This window comes from Oncorhynchus mykiss, chromosome 24, assembly GCF_057628025.1.
Source record: "Oncorhynchus mykiss isolate SJ-2025 chromosome 24, ASM5762802v1, whole genome shotgun sequence".
In the NCBI taxonomy this organism is placed as follows: Eukaryota; Metazoa; Chordata; class Actinopteri; order Salmoniformes; family Salmonidae; genus Oncorhynchus; species Oncorhynchus mykiss.
In genome coordinates, this window is record NC_143045.1 from 40737474 (window position 1) to 40747376 (window position 9903).

The 9903-nt window shown below is 43.9% G+C and overlaps 1 long non-coding RNA gene across 1 annotated transcript in view; it reads left to right on the top strand.

The window, feature by feature from the left end:
* Positions 1-2590: 2590 nt before the first annotated feature.
* Positions 2591-9903, top strand: part of LOC149972439 (uncharacterized) — a 139810-nt gene continuing 132497 nt past the window's right edge. The window contains exons 1-3 of the long non-coding RNA XR_016491448.1: positions 2591-3609; positions 3892-4088; positions 4121-4655. This is a non-coding gene — a long non-coding RNA (uncharacterized LOC149972439). The remainder of the gene's footprint in view (positions 3610-3891; positions 4089-4120; positions 4656-9903) is intronic.

A 9903-nucleotide genomic window follows, 5' to 3' on the forward strand; every position in this document is an offset into this window, starting at 1 on the left:
GATAATTAATGTAGCAGGTTAGGGTAATTAATGTAGCAGGTTAGAGTAATTAATGTAGCAGGTTAGAGTAGTTAATGTAGCACAAACAGCACAAAACTAATAAAACAAACAGAAACACAAGGATTTATCGTTGTTTTTTTACAGAAATGCTTGGTGATCGACTAGGAATGCCTTGGAGATCGACCAGTCGATCGCGACCGCCAGGTTGGTGACCACTGGTTTAAAGAACCATGATAGTATCCCAAATGGCACCCTATTCCCTATATAGTGCACTAATTTTAACCAGTTTGACCAGAGCCTTGGTCAAAAGTAGTGTGCACTACATAGGGAATAGGGTGCCATTTGGGACAAAGTTCATAAATGGATACTATGAACCATTGAGATCCCCACAGTAGATACCCCCCCCCCCCCCCCCCCACCTCTTAGCTCCGCTGGTCTCTACGACCCCTCCTACTTAAATAACATAGTGGCCTGTGTGAGGGCAGAGGGAGGGACTGGTTTAAATAACGAGAACCTCTCAGCGACCAGTGATCCAAGGAAGAAAGGGAGATAAAGAGTGCATCCCAAATGGTATTTCCTATTTAGTGTACTACTTGTGCGCACTATATATGCGATAGGGAGCAGTTGAGGACTTAGAAACAGCAGTTTACTGTGTGTCTCTAACTGACCTGTACTGCAGCTTATTGGCTGTATAAAGTGTATCAAATCAAATGTTAATAGTCACATGCGCCGAATACAACAGGTACCCCTGTGAAATGCTTACTTATAAGCCCTTATAAGCCCTTATAAGCCCTTACTTATAAGCCCTTATAAGCCCTTATAAGCCCTTACTTATAAGCCCTTACTTATAAGCCCTTATAAGCCCTTATACGCCATTACTTATAAGCCCTTATAATCCCTTATAAGCCATTACTTATAAGCCCTTATAAGCCCTTATAAGCCATTACTTATAAGCCCTTATAAGCCCTTATAAGCCCTTACTTATAAGCCCTTACTTATAAGCCCTTAATCAGCAACGCAGTTAATAAAATATGAATAAGAATAATAATTAAAAGGAACAAATAATTAAAGAGCAGCAGTAAAATAACAAGTGAGGTTATATACAGGGGTACAGGTTAGTAATGAGACTATATACAGGGTTACAGGTTAGTAATGAGACTATAGACAGGGGGTACAGGTTAGTAATGAGGCTATATACAGGGTTACAGGTTAGTAATGAGACTATAGACAGGGGTACAGGTTAGTAATGAGACTATATATAGGGGTACAGGTTAGTAATGAGACTATATACAGGGGTACAGGTTAGTAATGAGACTATATACAGGGGTACAGGTTAGTAATGAGACTATAGACAGGGGGTACAGGTTAGTAATGAGGCTATATACAGGGTTACAGGTTAGTAATGAGACTATAGACAGGGGTACAGGTTAGTAATGAGACTATATATAGGGGTACAGGTTAGTAATGAGACTATATGCAGGGGTACAGGTTAGTAATGAGACTATATACAGGGGTACAGGTTAGTAATGAGACTATATACAGGGGGTACAGGTTAGTAATGAGGCTATATACAGGGTTACAGGTTAGTAATGAGACTATAGACAGGGGTACAGGTTAGTAATGAGACTATATATAGGGGTACAGGTTAGTAATGAGACTATATACAGGGGGTACAGGTTAGTAATGAGGCTATATACAGGGGGTACAGGTTAGTAATGAGGCTATATACAGGGGGTACAGGTTAGTAATGAGACTATATACAGGGGTACAGGTTAGTAATGAGACTATATACAGGGGTACAGGTTAGTAATGAGGCTATATACAGGGTTACAGGTTAGTAATGAGACTATAGACAGGGGGTACAGGTTAGTAATGAGGCTATATACAGGGTTACAGGTTAGTAATGAGACTATAGACAGGGGTACAGGTTAGTAATGAGACTATATATAGGGGTACAGGTTAGTAATGAGACTATATACAGGGGTACAGGTTAGTAATGAGACTATATACAGGGGTACAGGTTAGTAATGAGACTATATGCAGGGGTACAGGTTAGTAATGAGACTATATACAGGGGTACAGGTTAGTAATGAGACTATATACAGGGGGTAAAGGTTAGTAATGAGGCTATGTACAGGGTTACAGGTTAGTAATGAGACTATAGACAGGGGTACAGGTTAGTAATGAGACTATATATAGGGGTACAGGTTAGTAATGAGACTATATACAGGGGGTACAGGTTAGTAATGAGGCTATATACAGGGGGTACAGGTTAGTAATGAGGCTATATACAGGGGGATCAGGTTAGTAATGAGACTATATACAGGGTTACAGGTTAGTAATGAGACTATAGACAGGGGGTACAGGTTAGTAATGAGGCTATATACAGGGTTACAGGTTAGTAATGAGACTATAGACAGGGGTACAGGTTAGTAATGAGACTATATATAGGGGTACAGGTTAGTAATGAGACTATATGCAGGGGTACAGGTTAGTAATGAGACTATATACAGGGGTACAGGTTAGTAATGAGACTATAGACAGGGGGTACAGGTTAGTAATGAGGCTATATACAGGGTTACAGGTTAGTAATGAGACTATAGACAGGGGTACAGGTTAGTAATGAGACTATATATAGGGGTACAGGTTAGTAATGAGACTATATGCAGGGGTACAGGTTAGTAATGAGACTATATACAGGGTACAGGTTAGTAATGAGACTATATACAGGGGGTACAGGTTAGTAATGAGGCTATATACAGGGTTACAGGTTAGTAATGAGACTATAGACAGGGGTACAGGTTAGTAATGAGACTATATATAGGGGTACAGGTTAGTAATGAGACTATATACAGGGGGTACAGGTTAGTAATGAGGCTATATACAGGGGGTACAGGTTAGTAATGAGGCTATATACAGGGGGTACAGGTTAGTAATGAGACTATATACAGGGGTACAGGTTAGTAATGAGACTATATACAGGGGTACAGGTTAGTAATGAGGCTATATACAGGGTTACAGGTTAGTAATGAGACTATAGACAGGGGGTACAGGTTAGTAATGAGGCTATATACAGGGTTACAGGTTAGTAATGAGACTATAGACAGGGGTACAGGTTAGTAATGAGACTATATATAGGGGTACAGGTTAGTAATGAGACTATATACAGGGGTACAGGTTAGTAATGAGACTATATACAGGGGTACAGGTTAGTAATGAGACTATATGCAGGGGTACAGGTTAGTAATGAGACTATATACAGGGGTACAGGTTAGTAATGAGACTATATACAGTGGGTAAAGGTTAGTAATGAGGCTATATACAGGGTTACAGGTTAGTAATGAGACTATAGACAGGGGTACAGGTTAGTAATGAGACTATATATAGGGGTACAGGTTAGTAATGAGACTATATACAGGGGGTACAGGTTAGTAATGAGGCTATATACAGGGGGTACAGGTTAGTAATGAGGCTATATACAGGGGGTACAGGTTAGTAATGAGACTATATACAGGGGTACAGGTTAGTAATGAGACTATATACAGGGGTACAGGTTAGTAATGAGACTATATACAGGGGGTACAGGTTAGTAATGAGGCTATATACAGGGTTACAGGTTAGTAATGAGACTATAGACAGGGGTACAGGTTAGTAATGAGACTATATATAGGGGTACAGGTTAGTAATGAGACTATATACAGGGGGTACAGGTTAGTAATGAGGCTATATACAGGGGGTACAGGTTAGTAATAAGGCTATATACAGGGGGTACAGGTTAGTAATGAGACTATATACAGGGGTACAGGTTAGTAATGAGACTATATACAGGGGTACAGGTTAGTAATGAGACTATATACAAGGGGTACAGGTTAGTAATGAGACTGTATACAGGGGTACAGGTTAGTAATGAGACTATATACAGGGGCACAGGTTAGTAATGAGACTATATACAGGGGGTACAGGTTAGTAATGAGACTATATACAAGGGGTACAGGTTAGTAATGAGACTGTATACAGGGGTACAGGTTAGTAATGAGACTATATACAGGGGTACAGGTTAGTAATGAGACTATATACAGGGGGTACAGGTTATTAATGAGGCTATATACAGGGGGTACAGGTTAGTAATGAGACTATATACAGGGGTACAGGTTAGTAATGAGACTATATACAGGGGTACAGGTTAGTAATGAGACTATATACAGGGGGTACAGGTTAGTAATAAGACTATATACAAGGGGTACAGGTTAGTAATGAGACTGTATACAGGGGTACAGGTTAGTAATGAGACTATATACAGGGGTACAGGTTAGTAATGAGACTATATACAGGGGTACAAGTTAGTAATGAGACTATATACAGGGGGTACAGGTTAGTAATGAGACTATATACAAGGGGTACAGGTTAGTATTGAGACTATATACAGGGGTACAGGTCAGTAATGAGACTATATACAGGGGTACAGGTTAGTAATGAGACTATATACAGGGGTACAGGTTAGTAATGAGACTATATACAAGGGGTACAGGTTAGTAATGAGACTATATACAGGGGGTACAGGTTAGTAATGAGACTATATACAAGGGGTACAGGTTAGTATTGAGACTATATACAGGGGGTACAGGTTAGTAATGAGACTATATACAGGGGCACCGGTTAGTCGAGGTAATTGAGGTAATATGTACATATAGGTAGAGTTATTAAAGTGACCATGCATAGATAATAAACAGTAGTTCATGTTGTCAAACAGTAACTCTTTTCACATAAAAACAGTTTATTTTTGTTAATAGGATTCAATTATTATCTTGAGGGGAAAAAAAGAAACCTCAGCTATTGTCATTCGGGGCGGCAGGGTAGCCGAGTGGTTAGAGCGTTGGACTAGTAACCGAAAGGTTGCAAGTTCGAATCCCCGAGCTGACAAGGTACAAATCTGTTGTTCTGCCCCTGAACAGTGCAGTCCAACCTGGTTGGAGTTATTAAAGTAACCATGCATAGATAATAAACAGTAGTTCATGTTGTCAAACAGTAACTCTCAACCTGCACTGTTCATAGGCCGTCATTGGAAATAAGAATTTGTTCTTAACTGACTTGCCTAGTTAAAATAAAATTCAATGAGCTATTCTATTCGTTTGTCTAAAATGGGGAAACGCTTCTATTTTCTCCATCATGAAAAGTAACATTTTTCCTCAGAGATTTCAAGATGCGTTATAAGAACATTGTTCCACAGCTCCAAAGGCTAAACGTTTGTCCCAAATGGTACCCTTTTTTCTACTAGGACCCCATAGAGATCTGGTCTAAAGTAGTGCACTATATAGGGAACTGTGTGGCATTGGGGACACAGCCCCATTGCGCTGCTGCAACACAAGAATGGCTTTGTCACCCGTCAGACAATGTATGGTGTTGTTGAGGAAAAATCTAACCACACAAAACTAGCTACATGATCTACAGCCCCCCTTTAATTACCCAGCATGCACCATTCTCCTCCACTAAATGAGGCCTTTGTTTTCTTGTACCTCTGTTTGTTGACCTCTACACTTTGTCCTCACATGAACAGTCCCTTTAAAGTACATCTGATTGTCAATCTCCTCATCTCTGTGACTTGCTGTGTCACTGTTTGTATTAACTTGTTGTCCTGTTTTGTGAATAGAGGTGATAGTGGGAGCCATTTTGTGTCTTGTGTTTCTTGAAGAGGTTCCTGCTGTGAGGCTGACCTGGGGAAACTGGTGTTCCTGCTGTGAGGCTGACCTGGGGAAACTGGTGTTCCTGCTGTGAGGCTGACCTGGGGAAACTGGTGTTCCTGCTGTGAGGCTGACATGGGGAAACTGGTGTTCCTGCTGTGAGGCTGACATGGGGAAACTGGTGTTCCTGCTGTGAGGCTGACATGGGGAAACTGGTGTTCCTGCTGTGAGGCTGACATGGGGAAACTGGTGTTCCTGCTGTGAGGCTGACATGGGGAAACTGATGTTCCTGCTGTGAGGCTGATGGGGAAACTGGTGTTCCTGCTGTGAGGCTGACATGGGGAAACTGGTGTTCCTGCTGTGAGGCTGATGGGGAAACTGGTGTTCCTGCTGTGAGGCTGACATGGGGAAACTGATGTTCCTGCTGTGAGGCTGATGGGGAAACTGGTGTTCCTGCTGTGAGGCTGACATGGGGAAACTGATGTTCCTGCTGTGAGGCTGACATGGGGAAACTGGAGTTCCTGCTGTGAGGCTGACATGGGGAAACTGGTGTTCCTGCTGTGAGGCTGATGGTGAAACTGGTGTTCCTGCTGTGATGCTGATGGGGAAACTGATGTTCTTGCTGTGAGGCGGATGGGGAAACTGGTGTTCCTGCTGTGAGGCTGATGGTGAAACTGGTGTTCCTGCTGTGAGGCTGATGGGGAAACTGATGTTCCTGCTGTGAGGCTGATGGGGAAACTGGTGTTCCTGCTGTGAGGCTGATGGTGAAACTGGTGTTCCTGCTGTGAGGCTGATGGGGAAACTGATGTTCCTGCTGTGAGGCGGATGGGGAAACTGGTGTTCCTGCTGTGAGGCGGATGGGGAAACTGGTGTTCCTGCTGTGAGGCGGATGGGGAAACTGGTGTTCCTGCTGTGAGGCCGATGGTGAAACTGGTGTTCCTGCTGTGAGGCTGATGGTGAAACTGGTGTTCCTGCTGTGAGGCTGATGGTGAAACTGGTGTTCCTGCTGTGAGGCTGATGTGGTGAAACTGGTGTTCCTGCTGTGAGGCTGATGGTGAAACTGGTGTTCCTGCTGTGAGGCTGATGGTGAAACTGGTGTTCCTGCTATGAGGCTGATGGTGAAACTGGTGTTCCTGCTGTGAGGCTGACATGGGGAAAGTGGTGTTCCTGCTGTGAGGCTGATGGTGAAACTGGTGTTCCTGCTGTGAGGCTGATGGTGAAACTGATGTTCCTGCTGTGAGGCTGATGGTGAAACTGGTGTTCCTGCTGTGAGGCTGATGGTGAAACTGGTGTTCCTGCTGTGAGGCTGATGGTGAAAGTGGTGTTCCTGCTGTGAGGCTGATGGGGAAACTGGTGTTTCTGCTGTGAGGCTGACATGGGGAAACTGGTGTTCCTGCTGTGAGGCTGACATGGGGAAACTGGTGTTCCTGCTGTGAGGCTGACATGGGGAAACTGGTGTTCCTGCTGTGAGGCTGACATGGGGAAACTGGTGTTCCTGCTGTGAGGCTGACATGGGGAAACTGATGTTCCTGCTGTGAGGCTGATGGGGAAACTGGTGTTCCTGCTGTGAGGCTGACATGGGGAAACTGGTGTTCCTGCTGTGAGGCTGATGGGGAAACTGATGTTCCTGCTGTGAGGCTGACATGGGGAAACTGGTGTTCCTGCTGTGAGGCTGATGGGGAAACTGGTGTTCCCGCTGTGAGGCTGACATGGTGAAACTGGTGTTCCTGCTGTGAGGCTGACATGGGGAAACTGATGTTCCTGCTGTGAGGCTGACATGGGGAAACTGATGTTCCTGCTGTGAGGCTGACATGGGGAAACTGGAGTTCCTGCTGTGAGGCTGACCTGGGGAAACTGGTGTTCCTGCTGTGAGGCTGACATGGGGAAACTGGTGTTCCTGCTGTGAGGCTGACATGGGGAAACTGGTGTTCCTGCTGTGAGGCTGATGGGGAAACTGGTGTTCCTGCTGTGAGGCTGATGGTGAAACTGGTGTTCCTGCTGTGAGGCTGATGGGGAAACTGATGTTCCTGCTGTGAGGCGGATGGGGAAACTGGTGTTCCTGCTGTGAGGCTGATGGTGAAACTGGTGTTCCTGCTGTGAGGCTGATGGGGAAACTGATGTTCCTGCTGTGAGGCTGATGGGGAAACTGGTGTTCCTGCTGTGAGGCTGATGGTGAAACTGGTGTTCCTGCTGTGAGGCTGATGGGGAAACTGATGTTCCTGCTGTGAGGCGGATGGGGAAACTGGTGTTCCTGCTGTGAGGCTGATGGTGAAACTGGTGTTCCTGCTGTGAGGCTGATGGGGAAACTGATGTTCCTGCTGTGAGGCGGATGGGGAAACTGGTGTTCCTGCTGTGAGGCGGATGGGGAAACTGGTGTTCCTGCTGTGAGGCTGATGGTGAAACTGGTGTTCCTGCTATGAGGCTGATGGTGAAACTGGTGTTCCTGCTGTGAGGCTGACATGGGGAAAGTGGTGTTCCTGCTGTGAGGCTGATGGTGAAACTGGTGTTCCTGCTGTGAGGCTGATGGTGAAACTGGTGTTCCTGCTGTGAGGCTGATGGTGAAACTGGTGTTCCTGCTGTGAGGCTGATGGTGAAAGTGGTGTTCCTGCTGTGAGGCTGATGGTGAAAGTGGTGTTCCTGCTGTGAGGCTGATGGTGAAACTGGTGTTCCTGCTGTGAGGCTGATGGTGATAGTGGTGTTCCTGCTGTGAGGCTGATGGTGAAACTGGTGTTCCTGCTGTGAGGCTGATGGTGAAACTGGTGTTCCTGCTGTGAGACTGATGGTGAAAGTGGTGTTCCTGCTGTGAGGCTGATGGTGAAAGTGGTGTACGCGTGGCTCCACCATCTTGGACTCTGATTTAGACTTGTAGTACTGAAGCAACAGTTATGGCTCAGTGTCAGTCTTACCAAAAATGCAATAGTTCATTTTAAATTAAATTAAAATGTTACTTTTATTTATTTATACAATGGTTATAAACCTTCAATCATTTTAAAGACGTTTATAATGTCATTAAACTTGTTTAGTGCAGGTTGTTTTTATTTCATATTGTGCCATTTTGCATTAAATTTCTGTTACATTGTTGAAAATGTATTCTGACCTCAATGACAGACTGAGTATGATGTATTCCGTGTATTATTCCTGGGTATTTCCTAAAGGACGGTTTTGTCATGTAAATAATGTGCCTCCTATTGTTTTACAAGTGATTATGTCCAATGGTACTCTGATTAGTATGGAATTCCAAGCGTTATAATGTACTGTGTGAATCATAGCCTACAACAGTATGAACCAAACCATAGAATTAGGAATTAGAGTAAGCAAATCATTGAATAGGATCTCTCTGGATGATTAAACTACCTGCAGTAATCCATTTCCCTCTCAATCTGTATTATGGAGAGTCCCAGCAAACATTTCCCTCTCAATCTGTATTATGGAGAGTCCCAGTAATCCATTTCCCTCTCAATCTGTATTATGGAGAGTCCCAGCAAACATTTCCCTCTCAATCTGTATTATGGAGAGTCCCAGTAATCCATTTCCCTCTCAATCTGTATTATGGAGAGTCCCAGCAAACATTTCCCTCTCAATCTGTATTATGGAGAGTCCCAGCAAACATTTCCCTCTCAATCTGTATTATGGAGAGTCCCAGCAAACATTTCCCTCTCAATCTGTATTATGGAGAGTCCCAGCAATTCATTTCCCTCTCAATCTGTATTGTGGAGAGTCCCAGAAAACATTTCCCTCTCAATCTGTATTATGGAGAGTCCCAGCAAACATTTCCCTCTCAATCTGTATTATGGAGAGTCCCAGCAAACATTTCCCTCTCAATCTGTATTATGGAGAGTCCCAGCAATTCATTTCCCTCTCAATCTGTATTGTGGAGAGTCCCAACAATTCATTTCCCTCTCAATCTGTATTATGGAGAGTCCCAGCAAACATTTCTAGTGGTTGTTGTTGTGGTTTAAGTGTTGAAGCGCACTTAAAATGTTTATCAAGCACATTCATATGGATTGATAACCCCGTCTCGTGGTGCTAAACTGACATGTGGAATTGTTTTAAGATGGTTATACACTACATGACCAAAAGTATGTGGACACCTGCTCGTCGAACAACTCATTCCAAAATCATGGGCTTTATTATTATGGAGTTGGTCCCCTCCTTTGCTGCTATAACAGCCTCCACTCTTCTGGGAAGGCTTTCCACTAGATGTTGGACCATTGCTGCTATAACA